Here is a 16146-nt window from a genome sequence, read left to right as displayed (position 1 = left end):
TTTGAAGTTTGCCTACTTAAAAGGCAGACATGAGTATAAGTATTGGACTGCTGACCCCACAACTGCAGAAGACTTCTGTACTGAGGGCAATCTGCCAGATATAGAAGAGCAGGATGCTTGAGGAGCACCTACCACTCTGCCTGCTGCTTTGCGGTGATGGCCTGCTGCTGCTACTTCTGCCATGGGAGTGAAAAGGGCTGGGCTTTGCTTTCTACATCCTGCATTCCAAGGGCTTGAACTGAGATTGCCTCCTGTTAGAAGTCTCAGGGACATCAAGGACTTCATCTGCCAGCACATGGGCTTTCTTGCTTAGAGTTCTAACTCGTCAAATGGTGCCAAATCTAGTTCCTGGGCTCTTGGGAGTGAAAGCTGGCCTAAAATCAAGAAGAACCAGGCACATTGTCTCCTTATGACTCAGACTCTGCAGCGCTGCCTGCACTGAAGCCTTGTCCCCACTGGAATGCGATGACCGTGACTGACCCCGCAGGCTCAACGTCACTGCAGCGCTTCTTAAGTCCCACAACATTGTGAGTGCTGAGTGCCATGTCACCGGTGTCTGAAACACCTGACCCGCTGTGGCGCTGGTGGCCCCGTGGTGCGACCTCGGCCCTGAGAAGTCGTCTTATCGCGTCTTCACCTGCTGGACTCACCTACTCTGGTGGGTTGTAAGGGACCAATGCCTCACTGCCGACTCTGCCTCACCTCCCCTGCAACCGTAAGGAACCAAGGCCTCACCTCTCCTGCCTTGCAATAAGGAACCAATGCCTCACCTCCCCAGTAACAGTAAGGAACCTAGGCTGCACTGGCTCTAGTGAGGCCTCACGTCCCCAAATGTATGCAATGTCTTTGGTTCCTTGTTGTCAAATGTACTGTACCTTGGGTCCGTGTGCCTCCATGCCAGGCACTGCACTCCCTCGCAAGCGTGCTGGGCTGTTGGGAAGGACTCCATCACGACTCCATGATTGCACCAAGTGGAGCTTTTTGTGTTTTCAAGCTCTATACTGAGATTTAATATTTAAAAATGTATATCTTTGCTTGTGTATATTGGGTTTTTGTCATTTTGCCCTGGTTTTCTTCAGATAAATATTGGTTATTTTTCTAAACGGGTGTGGAGTCCTTTTGTAGTGTTTTCACTGTGTTGATGTGTGTGTATGTGTCTGTGTACAACTACTTTACACATTGCCTCTGAGATAAGCCTGACTGCTTGTGCCAAGCTACCAAGAGGGTGAGGAAGGGTCATCTTAGGTGTGCGACACCCTGACTAGAGGGAGGGTCCCAACTTGGACAGGGTACAAACCATTGCCAACTAGAGACCCCATTTCTAACAACAGTGTTTTGGTCTCTTCATCCCTAATTGCCACATAGTGTTTTTCTTTTTAAGTACATGTGGAAAGACTATTTGTAATGGAATGCATCAAATTGTTAGTAGGCTTCAAATACACAAAATATATCTATTTTATTAAACCTCATGTCTCCTGTACTTTAAAAAATTTCTCTGCAGATTGCAACTTTTTTCACCAGACAGTTGTATAGATATTCTTAGCTGCCTGTTTATGGTTTTGTTGAAATCTAAGTTTAACATCACAGAAAGATTTGGTTGACTATGTTTTGCATTTTCCTCTTTTGCTTTGTGGGATTGCAACCAAGGTTGAGCAAGTAATATTTGCATTTATTTGTGTTAAATGGTGTCCGAGGTATTTTATAAAAGTTCTTGTAGCAAAGTGGCAGTATTATGTTGTATGACTAGGGAATCTCACCATGTAATACTAGTACATTACCCAGAAGTGGGCCTTGGATTCACGCCAGTAAATTTTAGTTCAGCCCTGGTAGTGTGGCAAAGAGCAGTCATGCTACTTAGATGAACTTGTTTAAAGCATTTCACAATACCCACATGGGCAGTAAAGGGACTCTGCCTGCAATTGGTCTTGCACAGACCTCTCTCTTAACTCTGACTGGCTGTTGCCAACCAATCAGTATGAAGGTGTGCTTCACAAAACTGAAAATGTGTTGGTAAAACTGAGAGTGAGGTATGAGAAGTTGGAATGATTGAAGATGGGTGAGAAATATAGATGAGAAGGAGGGATGCAGAATGAGAAGTAGGAATAGTAGGAGAGAACTAGGGATGATGGAAGAGAAGTGGGGGTGATGGATGAGAGGTAGAGATAAAAAGCAGGGATAAGGGATGAGAAGTATGGATGATGGAAGAGATGTGAGGATGATAGATGAGAAGTAGGGATGATGTATGCTGGAAGAGAAGTAGGGATGATGGGTGAGAATTAGGGATGATGGATGAGAAGTAGGGATGAGAAGTATGGATGATGGAGGAGAAGTAGGGATGGTGGATGAGAAGTAGAGATGACGGGTGAATAGTAGGGATGAGAGGCAGGCATGAGAAGTAGGAATGATGTAAAATGGATGAGAAGTAAGGATCATGGATGAGAAGTATGGATGATGTATGATGGATGAGGAATAGGGATGATGGGTGGGAAGTAGGAATAATGGGCGAGAAGTAGGGATGAGAAGTAGTAATGGTGGAAGAAATGGAAGAGAAGTAGGGTTGATGGATGAGAAGTAGGGATGATGTATGATGGACGAGAAGCAGGGATGAGACGCAGGGATGAGAAATAGGGATGATGGAAGAGAAGTAGGGATGATAAATGAGAAGTAGGGATGATGGATGAGAAGCAGGGATGAGGGATGAGAAGTAGGGATGATGGAAGAGAAGCAGAGAAGCTGGATGAGAAGAAGGGATGATGGATGATGGATGAAAAGTAGGGAAGATGGATGAGATGTGGGGCAATGGATGAGAAGCAGGCGATGAGAAGCAGGGATGAGAAGTAGGGATGAAGGATGAGAAATAGGGATGAGAAGTAGGGATGAGGAGTGAAGAATGAGGATGTCCTAAAATATATGCTGTAGGGGGATCCTTCCTAACGTTTGCTTCTACTTTGTTGTAGTGCAGCATGAGTGCATTCTGTTCCTTGCTTGACAGACGCTTCTTTGTATTCGCCGTGTCACTTCAGTGGTCTGTTGTTACCTTCGTCACCAGTTGTCACATTCTCAAGGTAGTAGGGCTGGCTCACTCTATTGGTAGATCCAGAACACACAATCAGTTCTCTGCATATTTATTATTAGGGGTCCGATTTTATGCTATTTATTTTTTTAACATTTCTATCTGTATTTATCCATATTTATTTTTTGACCATTTTATCTGTATTTTTCCATATTTTGTGAATAAATGAAGCACTAACTCATATATCCACATTTATTTAGCCAATAAATGTGTACTCATACTACAATACCTGTGGATTTTGGCACTTACAGCAGCCAAATATAATAAAACTATGAAGCCACAAAATATTTGCATAATAGCACTAACGTATGTTAAGATATGCAGTTATTTAAGGAAATGCGATGTATTTTTGACTCCACATGCTCTCAACCTGTACGATTATTGGCTGGGAATGCATGAACAACACGGAGAGTCACTGAGAAAATGCTCGATTTCTGTATTTTTTTCTATTTTAAAAATAAATACTGACTGGAAACATTGTTATCTACCTGTATTTATCGGTAAAAACAGAACACTGTGAGCCTTATTTATTATTCTTTGCCCTATCATCTGCACAGTGGTCTACTACTGTTGCCACTGGTCTGCTACATGTCTGTGTTCATAGCTGGCCCTCTTCCTCTACACCTGCCCCTCCCACTTCCTGTCCACATATCCTTACAGGAAGTAAGATTGAGTCTTCATCTGAAGCACTGACCTCACTCAGGTCTCTGCTGCACTGTGGTAACAGAGCAGTGAGTGACAGAGAAGCCCCTAGCCTAACCCATGTGTCCATTATGGACTGTCTCCATATCATGGGAGTCCCTTTTTGTGAAGCTATGGCCTTACTGCATGACAGGTGCCCTGTATTGTTTCATTCATACCTTTTTGGTCTGCATTTGTTCATTGCCGATGTGTAGTGGTTTGGTTGTCATCGAATGCAATGCCCTGTTCCCTCCCTATCTGTTCCCCCTCTATATTGCTCTCCTTTGATTATTCAATAAAGAATTGTGACACAAAAAAAAGAAATCCCCCAGGCACCACTCTACCCGGGTACATGGAGTTTTCTCTCCATGTACTGAGTATTGGTGCAGAAAGACCAACAAAAGTTAATGGATTAAAAAGAGAGCTAGCATGCATTTACAGAGGACTAAGGGCCACATGCATGTAGCTTTTTTTGCAAAATCGGGTTGTTTGTGACAAGAAAAAGCATTTTGGTATGTACAGACCCTATTTTGCGATTCGGTAATCTATTTACCAGATAACAAAATAGGTTTGCGAGTCGCAATTAGGACAGGGCGTTCCCTTCCTAATTGCGAGTCGCAGTGCGAATTAGGATTGTTTTGAGACCGTGAATGCGGTCACAAAACAATCTCAGTTTGCACCAATTTCAAATTGGTACTAACCCATTCACAATCGGGAAGGGGTCCCATAGGACCCCTTCCCCTTTGTGAATGGCAGCAAAAATACCCACGGACCACTGCCTGCACTGAAAAAATGAAAAGAAAACTTTTCAATTTTGTTTTTAAAATGCAGCCTGTTTTCCTTTGAGGAAAACGGGCTGCATTTTTAAAAAACTGCTTTATTTAAAAGCAGTCACAGACATGGTGGTCAGCAATTCCCAATGGAGCCGCAAATTGCACCCTACCTCATGAATATTAATGAGGTAGGTCATTTGCGACCCCATTGGAAATCGCAAACACTGTGAAATACACTGTTGTACATACAGTTTTGTTGTTATTGTATTTGATTGGCTGCTGTGAAATATGTAGTAAAGGAAAGAGAAGCATAATCCTCGTCTCCGTGTCCTTAATAGAATTGAAAATTCTTATTGCGTCAACTAGAAAAGAAATGATTGAGACCTGCCTCATTAATATTAATGAGGTAGGTCTATTTGCGACCCACTGAGAATCACAAAGGAAACTCAATGGATTTTCTTACATTTGGAATTGCGAATTCCTAATTGCAATTCGCATGAAATCCCAATTAGGAAATCGCAATTCCAAATGTTCGTACATATGGCCCATAGTTATATACAAGACAGGTCACCCACTGCCTGCTCCTGACCACCAAAGTTAATGTGAAATAACAATACTCAGTTAGCTCTTTAATGAGGCTTTAGGAAGGTGTGATACAGTCATGCCAAGTATGCAAACATTTTCTATAAAGCAAGCCTGGAATAATACTGTTGCGTAATTGTGCTTCCCACAGTCAGGTCTACATTATATCTTCTCCAGCTTGCAACATATTGAGAGAAGCGTGTGGAAGTTTTCCGGATTCCACATTTGTATTCTTAAAATTTTAAACAATATGGAATTTTTAGCACTGTATGCCCTGAACATTTGTCTTGAGATTGAAAATGTAATTATGGGTACCAATATTTCCTGAATATTAGATTTGTGTTGAGAGTTGATATGTTTGGGTGCTGGGTGCTATTTGATGCATCAATTTGAACTTATATTTGCACAACTTTGGTCCTGGGAGTAGTTTCATTAGCTGGTAATATTGCCTATGTCCACTTACAACTACGGACAGCAGATGAGTCCAAGTAACCCATGTTCCTAATTTCACATTAGTCTTTTTGTTAACAACATTGCATTGTGGGGGCTATAGTCTTGGTTAAGGAAAATTAAAACAATCTGACAAACACAGCTGTCAGCGACAAACGGGATCCCAAGGAGTAGGAGAGGATGTCCCATGCGATGGAGTCATCTAGTGACTTTACTCCCTGCAGATATGCCAAAGCTCTTCGGTAATCGTATCTCTGGTCCATTCACGAGTAGGTATTTCAAAATCAACCCTTTAGGTTGTTACTTTGCATTCTGGGACGAGTAGTCCTGCTTTTGTAACGGCTTAAATATGTTCACATGTCAGAGAAGGCAACGCACAAAATCCGGATTGAGTCAGGTTCTCATGCCTGGACCTGTGACATTTTCTCGGAGTTCCCCCCTCCCCTACGACAGGGAGAGTGCAAACACCAAACAGCACTGATTAAAACAGGAAGGCAAGCCTAATGGTGAATGCGATACCACACTCTCGCTTCCCCAATGGGAACGGAGGGGTGTGCACGACCCACGGCGATTACCCTGCCCCTTCAACCCCGCCATGGCACTCTCTCTCACTCGAGTTTCCTGTCAGACGTGCCCGGCGAGTTCTGGCTGCACACTGCCAAGGTCCGAGGACATCGGCTACGGCCAATGCTGAGAGGTAGGAAAGGAAACTCACCCCTGTGGAAAACATGGGCGGGCTGGGACAAGGTCGCTGCCGGCTGTCCATCATTTGAACAGGTGCAGCTCTAAGCTGGCAGTCCGGAACAAGCGCGTGAGCGTTGAAACTATTTTGAGGGTTGGCAGAGGGGGAAGGAAGCAAAGGGACTTTTGACCGTGCGTGCGGCGCTGTGCGCGTGCGATGGCTCAACTCCTAAGGAAGGGATGGGCCGAGCAAAGGTTCATGAACACGCTGCTGCTCCACACGGAAACCGGAGAGACACACACTTACAGAAGTGCTGGGTGGCGATAGAGCCACTTTCTATGAGCTTCATTGGAAGTTGAAGCACCGCAGCAGTCTGGGGTTGTCAAGGATCTCATCGTTACGAGTGACACTTCAGCAGATCCTGGCTTTTTAGCCAACAACGTTGTACGTGCTGAGATTTTAGAGCTCATACAACACGAAACACAAAACAACACAATGTAATATTGATGTAAAACGCCAGGCCTGTCTGAAAGTGTATTACACGAAACGGCCTCTGGTCAGCAACGTCAAAAAGGAGTATTTCTTTAACACTGAGAAGTGTTTTACTTTAATATATAGGAATGTTTCACTGCATTGAAAAATATGACATTTTAACAGTGAGAGTTTTTAAACCTGCTCCGAGAAACCGTCATGCCCCTACCCTTATGACAATGCTGTTAGAGAACTATGAGGCAAGTCAACTGTCATTATTTAGCACAAACCTAGCTAAGAAGCACTGACCAGTGGTTCCCAACCTTTTGATTTCTGTGGACCCCCACTTTTACATTATTGGAACCCAGGGACCCCCACTGAATTATCATGTGAATCCGGGACCCCTGCCTGAGTCACTACTGGAAGCTGGGGACCTAATTTGTCAATATTTGTTAATATTTTTGAAATTTTTAGGCTCTCGCGGACCCCCCGAAAAAGCTTTGCGGACCCCAAGGGGTCCTCGGACCACAGGTTGGGAACCACTGCTGTACACTATATGGGAGGATTGATAGCTGTTCCCTTACATCTTGTAGGACAAGTGGGGAATTCCACAAATGCAGTTCACCCAGTGCCTTGTATTCATTATATTTGCCCAGAATCACCAGATGCTCAGCCCTGTCACGGGATTCAAGTCTGGGTCCTTAGGTTCCAAGGGCAACAGCTCTAACCACTAGGCCACACCTTCTCCCATACGGGGCCTAGATTCTTATTATAGATGGAACAGTTTCATAGGCTATTAAATCAATCACAAAACACGTTTTTATACAGAGCACATCCTAAATTCATTTATTGGAAGGTGCTCTCACCTGGGGTGATAAACAAAAAGAGGGCTGGGGGTGGGTAGCTGGATTTAGGTCGGTGAAATAAAGTATTTGCCTAGAATCTTTCAACTTGATTAAACAAGGAAGCAGAGAATCATCCTATATTTTGGAGTTTCACACTGTGCAATTCATCCGCTTGATGATACCTCTTTCTGACATTAAAAGGACAAGCTTGGAGTGTGGATGACAAGAATAATGCTCCTTCTATTTTTGCCAGTTTTACATAGAGCAAACCTTACTGAAATTGGTTTCATAGACACAGAGTAAGTGACACTTTTTGTTTGGCGGGGGTCACAAGGGGATTGCCTGGGATTTTAACCTTTTTAACCTGGGTCCCAAATGGTGTATAGGCAGAAGCTTTAGCCACTAGTCCACATTGCTTCCTGTGAAGGCCCGGCTTGTCTTGGGCTCAAGATCCCAAGAGTAACTCGAGCTGAGCCAGATCCAGGCTTCTGGCTCGAACTTTCAGTGGCTCGCCCACCTCTATTATCTGGTCCAAGAATTTTGTTTACATTCTAAAAGTCCTGGCTCTGTTTCTTTATAACGGATTAAATAGAACTAAAAATCTCAGCATGCAACACAAATTTAAACTGTATGAGCTACTCATTCATGGAAGTGGGTAACTTAAGAGTTGTGCAGTAGGCATCACTGTACACCTGGGGTGTCCAATGTAGACCCAAAAAGGTCAGAATCCTAAGAAAAACTGGATAGGAGTGTAACTAATCAAGCATGGACTTGGAAAACATGGCAGCAGGGTTTAAAGAAACTCACTAAAACACACCAGTAGTCATTCTGAAAAATTAGCACAGTTCTGGCACACCTAGACCTTTGTTAGATGCCGCTCCCGTTCATCAGTTACTGTTTGTGAGGCTGTCTTTTGAAGCACTGCTATCCCCCGTATTTATGACTGTTGTTGTGCAATAACTGCTAGGTTTGCGTAGGAGCCATGTGTCGCCAGATTCTTCCTGCTGAAGTTGATTCTGCTCACATGTTAAAATAGCCAAGTCAGCCCTCTCCCTTGGTTTCACCACTTCCCCAACCTACGTCACTATCATGTGTTTCCAACTGTCACAGAGCATATCAAAACCAGCCATCCCCTGCTCTACTGATCCTAGCAAGAGGGTACGTTTTGATTTTCTTTGGGAGACAGCCAAGCTTCATGCCGTGAACACCTCATCAACTCCTCTCTGAAACATGCACACGGCAGAAGCCCAAATGTCATTGCTGTTTAAAAAAGCATCCCTGGCATAGTGGCGTCTATAGAGGCGTCCCAAACGGGGCTCATGCCCCAGATGTATTTGAACTGACCCTGCCTTGTACCCCAGCACCACAACTTCTGAATGTGCCAGGAGGCCACTTAGAAAAAAACAAAAACTGTACCTTGCTCTACACATTAATTTGTGCAACTACATTTTTTTGCAGAACAGTGTTGTTTGCTGAAAATGTGTAAATCTGACTTGTATATATGTGTGGTATTTGGTTATTTAAAAATACACACACATAGACATGGCCAGATTTAAACATTTTAAGCAAATATACGTTATATAGGCACATGTGTGCATGTTAGAAATGGGATTCCTGGTTGGCTACGGTAGGCACCCAAGCCAGGTAGGGACCACCACTCTAGTCAGGGTAAGGGAGCTACACACCCAAGATAACCCCTGCCCACCCCCTTGGTAGCTTGGCACGAGCAGTCAGTCAGTCAATCAAACATTATACTTGTAGAGCGCACTACATACCCGTGAGGGTCCCAAGGCGCTGGGGGTCGGGTGGGGGGATGCTGCTACTGCTCGAAGAGCCAGGTCTTGAGGTGTCTTCTGAAGGTGAGCAGGTCTTGGATCTGTCTGAGGTTGGTCCAGAGAGTGTTCCAGGTCTTGGCGGCGAGGTAGGAGAAGGATCTACCGCCGGAGGATTTTCATTGGATGCGGGGGACGAGGGCGAGGTTGGCGGAGCGGAGCTGTCGGGTGTGGGTGTAGAAGCTGAGTCTGTTGTTCAGGTAGGCTGGCCCAGTGTTGTGGAGTGCTTTGTGTGCGTGGGTGAGGAGTTTGAAGGTGATCCTCTTGTCGAAGGGGAGCCAGTAAAGGTTTCTCAGGTGGGGGGTGATGTGGTTGCGGCGGGGTATGTTGAGGATTAGTTGGGCGGAGGCGTTTTGGATGCGTTGGAGGCGTTGCAGGTGCTTGGTCGGGATACCTGCGTATAGTGCGTTGCCGTAGTCAAGCCTGCTGCTGACGAGGGCCTGTGTCACTGTTTTTCTTGTTTCGGTCGGGATCCACTTGTAGATCCTGCAGAGCATGCAGAGGGTGTTGTAGCCGGAGGAGGAGATGGCGTTGACCTGTTTTGACATGGAGAGGGTTGAGTCGAGGATGAAACCAAGGTTCCGTGCGTGGTCGGTTGATTTCGGTGGGGTACCCAGCGAGGTTGGCCACCACGAGTCATCCCAGGTGGAGGGGGTGGGCCCTAGGATGAGGACCTCCGTCTTGTCTGAGTTCAGTTTCAGACAGCTGTCTCTCATCCAGTCGGCGACGGACTTCATACCCTCGTGAAGGTTGGTTTTGGCGGTGTGCGGGTCCTTGGTGAGGGAGAGGATGAGTTGGGTGTCGTCGGCGTAGGAGATGATGTTGAGGTTATGTTGGCGGGCCACTTGTGCCAGAACCAGAGACTTCTGTTGAGAGTCGCCACTCTGGCCTGCTACTGACATCAGCACCGCTTTATCACCGCAGCCCTTCCCCTTTGGGGCGAGGAACAAGGAGGGGGTGACGGGGTCTCAATCAGCGAGGAACTCTCCCTGGGTCCCTTGCGGGCAAAGGAACCGTCAGGCTGCTGCCTGCCTGGCTGCAGCAGCTGCTCACTGCACGCCATCCCTTTTGGTCACGCACCCCACCTGGAGAGCGTCCTGATCTCTCCCAGATTCTGGGGCAGGGTGGCAGTGCTCTAGGTGGGCCCGGTCTCCAACAGCTGGGTCCGCTGCACCTGCCCGGGCTGCGGCAGTGATCTTACCCAAGTAAGGGTTGGCTCGTGCCCCGGGGGCACCAGCAGGTGTGCGCTTCACTCAATCTCAGAGAGAGGCTCTTGGTGTGCTTCACTCTTCCTGGGGTGAGGGAGTCCACAGCCAAGGGGGGACAGGGTGCACAAAGAGCTCTTCATGCACTGGGCCGGGGAGCACGGAGTGCACTCCTCGTGCTCCATTCCTCCTCGAAGGCACCACAGCACTCCTCACATGCTGGGAAACAATCCGAAGGCGATTCCTAGCAAGTCCTGCCAGCAGTATCCAGTGTCCAGTCCATTAGTGTCTAAAAGGTGGGGGGCAGCCCCCAGTACTTATACTCATTTTATGCAGCCTCCACAAAAGGGGGATCAGGGGTTCCAACCAACACTAACTACTTCCAGGAATGTCCCCTTTCTCCTTCAGCACTGGCTCCAGACAAAGTAGGGGTTAAACGAGTCCTTTGTGGGAGGCCAGGGCTCAGCCTTTAAAGATGCATGTGTGTCCCGCATCTACCTCTCCCAGCCGAGGAAGACCATTCAGTATGCAGATATACTCTTGTTACCACTCCACCCTCCCTGTGTACAGGCTGTCTGAGAAGTATGCACAAATCCCAGCTGTCACTCTGCCCCAGAAGTGGATTGGGGTCAAGCTGCAAAACACAAGAATTATAAGCACAGAGAAATGCCCACTTTCTAAAGGTGGCATTTCTGCAGTGGTAATAAATAATCCACCTACACCAGTACTGAGCATCCCTCACTACCATTCCAACCATACCAAACATGCCTGAGCCACCCCTCCTATATCAGACAATACCATAGACATATGTTAGGGCACTTCCCATGCAATCCTATGAGAGGAGTGTAGGAGGCTGGCCTGGCTTATAGTGGGTACCAATGGTACTTACACCTTGTGCCAGGTCCAGTTATCCCTTAATAGTAGAGTGTAGTAGTGTTCTAGCTGCTTAGGCTGATAGAGGTAGCTATAGCAGAGCGGCCAAAGCTGAACCAGGAGACATGCAAAGCTCATGCAAAACCACTTTTATCATATAGGTACTATATCATAAGAAAGACAATACTCATAGTTACTAAAAATATAGGTACTTTATTTTAGTGACAATGTGCCAAAACTATCTCAGAGTATATACTCCCTTAGGAGGTAAGTAACATAAACAAAATATATACAACAAACCAAATCAGGTAAGTAAAACAGTCAGAAAGTAGTGCAAACACTGTAGAACACAATAGGATGCAACAGGCCTAGGGGCAACACAAACCATATACTAAAAAAGTGGAATGCGAACCACGAATGAACCCCTAGGCTAGTGTAGTGTGTGGAGGGTCGCTGGGAGTGTAAGAAAACACTAAGGATGTAAAGGAGACCCCACCCCAAGACCCTGGAAAGTAGGAGTAAAGTACTACTATTTCCCCAGAAACACACTAAAGTTGTGATAAAGGGTTTTGCAAGGACCACAACAGACTGCAAAGCACTGAAGACGGATTCCTGGACCTGAGGACCTGCAAAGGAAGGGGACCAAGTCCAAGAGTCGCTAAAGTGTCGGGAGGGGCAGGAGCCCACTAAACCCCAAATGAAGGTGCAAAATGGCTGCCTTCGGTTGGAAGAAGCTGCAGGTTTTGCAACAACAAAAAGAGGTAGGAAGAGTTTTCATGCAGAAGATGTCCCATGGCATGCTGGAGGATGCAGAGTTGTGTTTCTTTGGAAAAATACTGCAAACAAGCCTTGCTAGCTGCAAAAGTCACGGTTGGAGAAAAAGGGTGCTGCCCGGGCCCAGGAAGGACCAGGATGTCATCACTTGGGAGAGGAGACAGAGGGGGCCCCCAGCAGCATAGAGAGCCCTCAGACAGGAAGGAAGCACCCGCAGAAGTCCTTGAACACAGGTTCAAGAAGTCTGAACACGGTGGTCATCTCAACACTGCACAGAGACCGACAAGACACTGGAGTTCAACTCAGGGAGCTGAGCATCGCAGGATGGAGTGCTGGGGACCTAGGCTCGGCTGTGCATGCAGGATTCCTTGGAAATGTGCACATAAGCCCTTGTAGCTGCAGATCACACGGTGCACAGGATTACTGTCTGGGGAGGGGAGGAAAGGTCTAACCTCCTCCAATTCCGGACAGTTGGACCACTGGAGAGTCTGGGTCACTTAGGTCCACCACCTGTGTTCCAGGGGCCATGCTCGTCAGGATGAGAGGGGACCCAGAGTACAGGTGAAGCTGAAGTTTGGTGCCTGCTGAAGCAGGGGGAAGATTTTGTCGACCCACTGGGGATTTGTGAGAAAGTAGCCTCTTTCTAGCCTTATTACCCCCACTTTTGGCCTGTTTGTGAGTGTATGTCAGAGTGTTTTCACTGTCTCACTGGGATCCTGCCAGCCAGGGCCCAGTGCTCATAGTGAAAACCCTATGTTTTCAGTGTGTTTGTTATGTGTCACTGGGACCCTGCTAGGCAGGACCCCAGTGCTCATAAGTTTGTGACCTATATGTATGTGTTCCCTGTGTGATGCCTAACTGTCTCACTGAGGCTCTGCTAACCAGAACCTCAGTGGTTATGCTCTCTCATTTCTTTCCAAATTGTCACTAACAGGCTAGTGACCAATTTCACCAATTCACATTGGCATACTGGAACACCCTTATAATTCCCTAGTATATGGTACTGAGGTACCCAGGGTATTGGGGTTCCAGGAGATCCCTATGGGCTGCAGCATTTCTTTTGCCACCCATAGGGAACTCTGACAATTCTTACACAGGCCTGCCGCTGCAGCCTGAGTGAAATAACGTCCACGTTATTTCACAGCCATTTACCACTGCACTTAAGTAACTTATAAGTCACCTATATGTCTAACCTTTACCTGGTAAAGGTTAGGTGCAAAGTTACTTAGTGTGTGGGCACCCTGGCACTAGCCAAGGTGCTCCCACATTGTTCAGGGAAAATTCCCCGGACTTTGTGAGTGCGGGGACACCATTACACGTGTGCACTACACATAGGTCACTACCTATGTGTAGCTCCACAATGGTAACTCCGAATAAGGCCATGTAACATGTCTATGATCATGGAATTGCCCCCTCTATGCCATCCTGGCATAGTTGGCACAATCCCATGATCCCACTGGTCTGTAGCACAGACCTTGGTACTGCCAAACTGCCTTTTCAGGGGTTTCACTGCAGCTGCTGCTGCTGCCAACCCCTCAGACAGGTTTCTGCCCTCCTGGGGTCCAGCCAGGCTTGGCCCAGGATGGCAGAACAAAGGACTTCCTCAGAGAGAGGGTGTTACACCCTCTCCCTTTGGAAAATGGTGTGAAAGCAGGGGAGGAGTAGCCTCCCCCAGCCTCTGGAAATGCTTTCATGGGCACAGATGGTGCCCATTTCTGCATAAGCCAGTCTACACCGGTTCAGGGACCCCTCAGCCCTGCTCTGGCGCGAAACTGGACAAAGGGAAGGGGAGTGACAACTCCCCTGACCTGCACCTCCCCTGGGAGGTGCCCAGAGCTCCTCCAGTGTGCTCCAGACCTCTGCCATCTTGGAAACAGAGGTGCTGCTGGCACACTGAACTGCTCTGAGTGGCCAGGGCCAGCAGGTGACATCAGAGACTCCTTCTGATAGGCTCCTTCAGGTGTTGCTAGCCTATCCTCTCTCCTAAGTAGCCAAACCCTCTTTTCTGTCTATTTAGGGTCTCTGCTTTGGGGAATTCCTTAGATAACGAATGCAAGAGCTCATCCAAGTTCCTCTGCATCTCTCTCTTCACCTTCTGCCAAGGAATCGACTGCTGACCGCGCTGGAAGCCTGCAAAACTGCAACAAAGTAGCAAAGACGACTACTGCAACTCTGTAACGCTGATCCAGCCGCCTTCTCGACTGCTTTCCTGGTGGTGCATGCTGTGGGGGTAGTCTGCCTCCTCGCTGCACTAGAAGCTCCAAAGAGATCTCCCGTGGGTCGACGGAATCGTCCCCCTGCAAACGCAGGCACCAAAGAACTGCATCACCGGTACCCTGGGTCTCCTCTCAGCATGACGAGCGAGGTCCCTTGAATCCAGCAACTCTGTCCAAGTGACTCCCACAGTCCAGTGACTCTTCAGTCCAAGTTTGGTGGAGGTAAGTCCTTGCCTCCCCACGCCAGACTGCATTGCTGGGAACCGCGACTTTTGCAGCTACTCCGGCCTCCGTGCACTTCCGGCGGAAATCCTTTGTGCACAGTCCAGCCTGGGTCCACAGCACTCTAACCTGCATTGCACGACCTCCTAAGGTGTCCTCCGGCGACGTGGGACTCCTTTGTGCAACTTCGGGTGAGCACCGTTTCACTCCACTTTGTAGTGCCTGCTCCGGCACTTCTGCGGGTGCTGCTTGCTTCTGAGAGGGCTCCTTGTCTTGCTCGACGCCCCCTCTGTCCCCAGGCACAATTGGCGACATCCTGGTCCCTCCTGGGCCACAGCAGCATCCAAAAACCCTAACCGCACGATTTGCAGCTAGCAAGGCTTGTTGGCGGTCTTTCTTCAGGAAAACACTTCTGCACGACTCTCCACGGCGTGAGGGATCCGTCTTCCAAAGGGGAAGTTCCTAGCCCTTGTCGTTCCTGCAGAATCTTCAGCTTCTACTGTCCAGTAGCAGCTTCTTTGCACCCACAGCTGGCATTTCCTGGGCATCTGCCCATCTCCGACTTACTTGTGACTTTTGGACTTGGTCCCCTTATTCCACAGGTACCCTCGTTTGGAAATCCATTGTTGTTGCATTGCTGATTTGTGTCTTTCCTGCAGAATTCCCCTATCACTACTTCTATGTCCTTTGGGGAACTTTAGTGCACTTTGCACTCACTTTTCATGGTCTTGGGGTGGGCTATTTTTCTAACCCTTACTGTTTTCTTACAGTCCCAGCGACCCTCTACAAGGTCACATAGGTTTGGGGTCCATTCGTGGTTCGCATTCCACTTTTGGAGTATATAGTTTGTGTTGCCCCTCTCCCTATGTGTCCCCATTGCATCCTATTGTAACTATACATTGTTTGCACTGTTTTCTAAGACTATTACTGCATATTTTGGTATTGTGTACATATATCTTGTGTATATTTGCTATCCTCATACTGAGGGTACTCACTGAGATACTTTTGGCATATTGTCATAAAAATAAAGTACCTTTATTTTTAGTATATCTGTGTATTGTGTTTTCTTATGATATTGTGCATATGACACTAGTGGTACTGTAGGAGCTTCACTCGTCTCCTAGTTCAGCCTAAGCTGCTCTGCTAAGCTACCATTATCTATCAGCCTATGCTGCTAGACACCCTATACACTAATAAGGGATAACTGGGCCTGGTGCAAGGTGTAAGTACCCCTTGGTACTCACTACAAGCCAGTCCAGCCTCCTACATTGGTTGTGCAGCGGTGGGATAAGTGCTTTGAGACTACTTACCACTCGTGTCATTGTACATTTCATAAGAGAAAAATATACAAAACGATTGGTCAGTGTATGTACACCTAACCAAAAAGTTTTGCATTTCCTCTTTTCACTCTTTTCTAAGTGCTGAAAAGTACCTCTAAACTTTCTAAAAGTTTTTAAAAAGTTTAAA

General features: G+C 47.0%; 1 protein-coding gene across 2 annotated transcripts in view; it reads left to right on the top strand.

The window, feature by feature from the left end:
* Positions 1-6164: 6164 nt before the first annotated feature.
* The window catches only part of WDFY4 (WDFY family member 4), a 778336-nt gene continuing 768354 nt past the window's right edge, over positions 6165-16146 (top strand). For both annotated transcript variants that reach the window (XM_069240880.1, XM_069240879.1), the window contains exon 1: positions 6165-6256. The gene's annotated coding sequence lies outside the window, so the exon portion shown is untranslated. The remainder of the gene's footprint in view (positions 6257-16146) is intronic.

The sequence above is a fragment of the Pleurodeles waltl genome, chromosome 6 (genome assembly GCF_031143425.1).
Source record: "Pleurodeles waltl isolate 20211129_DDA chromosome 6, aPleWal1.hap1.20221129, whole genome shotgun sequence".
In the NCBI taxonomy this organism is placed as follows: Eukaryota; Metazoa; Chordata; class Amphibia; order Caudata; family Salamandridae; genus Pleurodeles; species Pleurodeles waltl.
The sequence above is the reverse complement of the archived record's forward strand: the minus strand, read 5'-3'. Positions and strand labels throughout refer to the sequence as shown.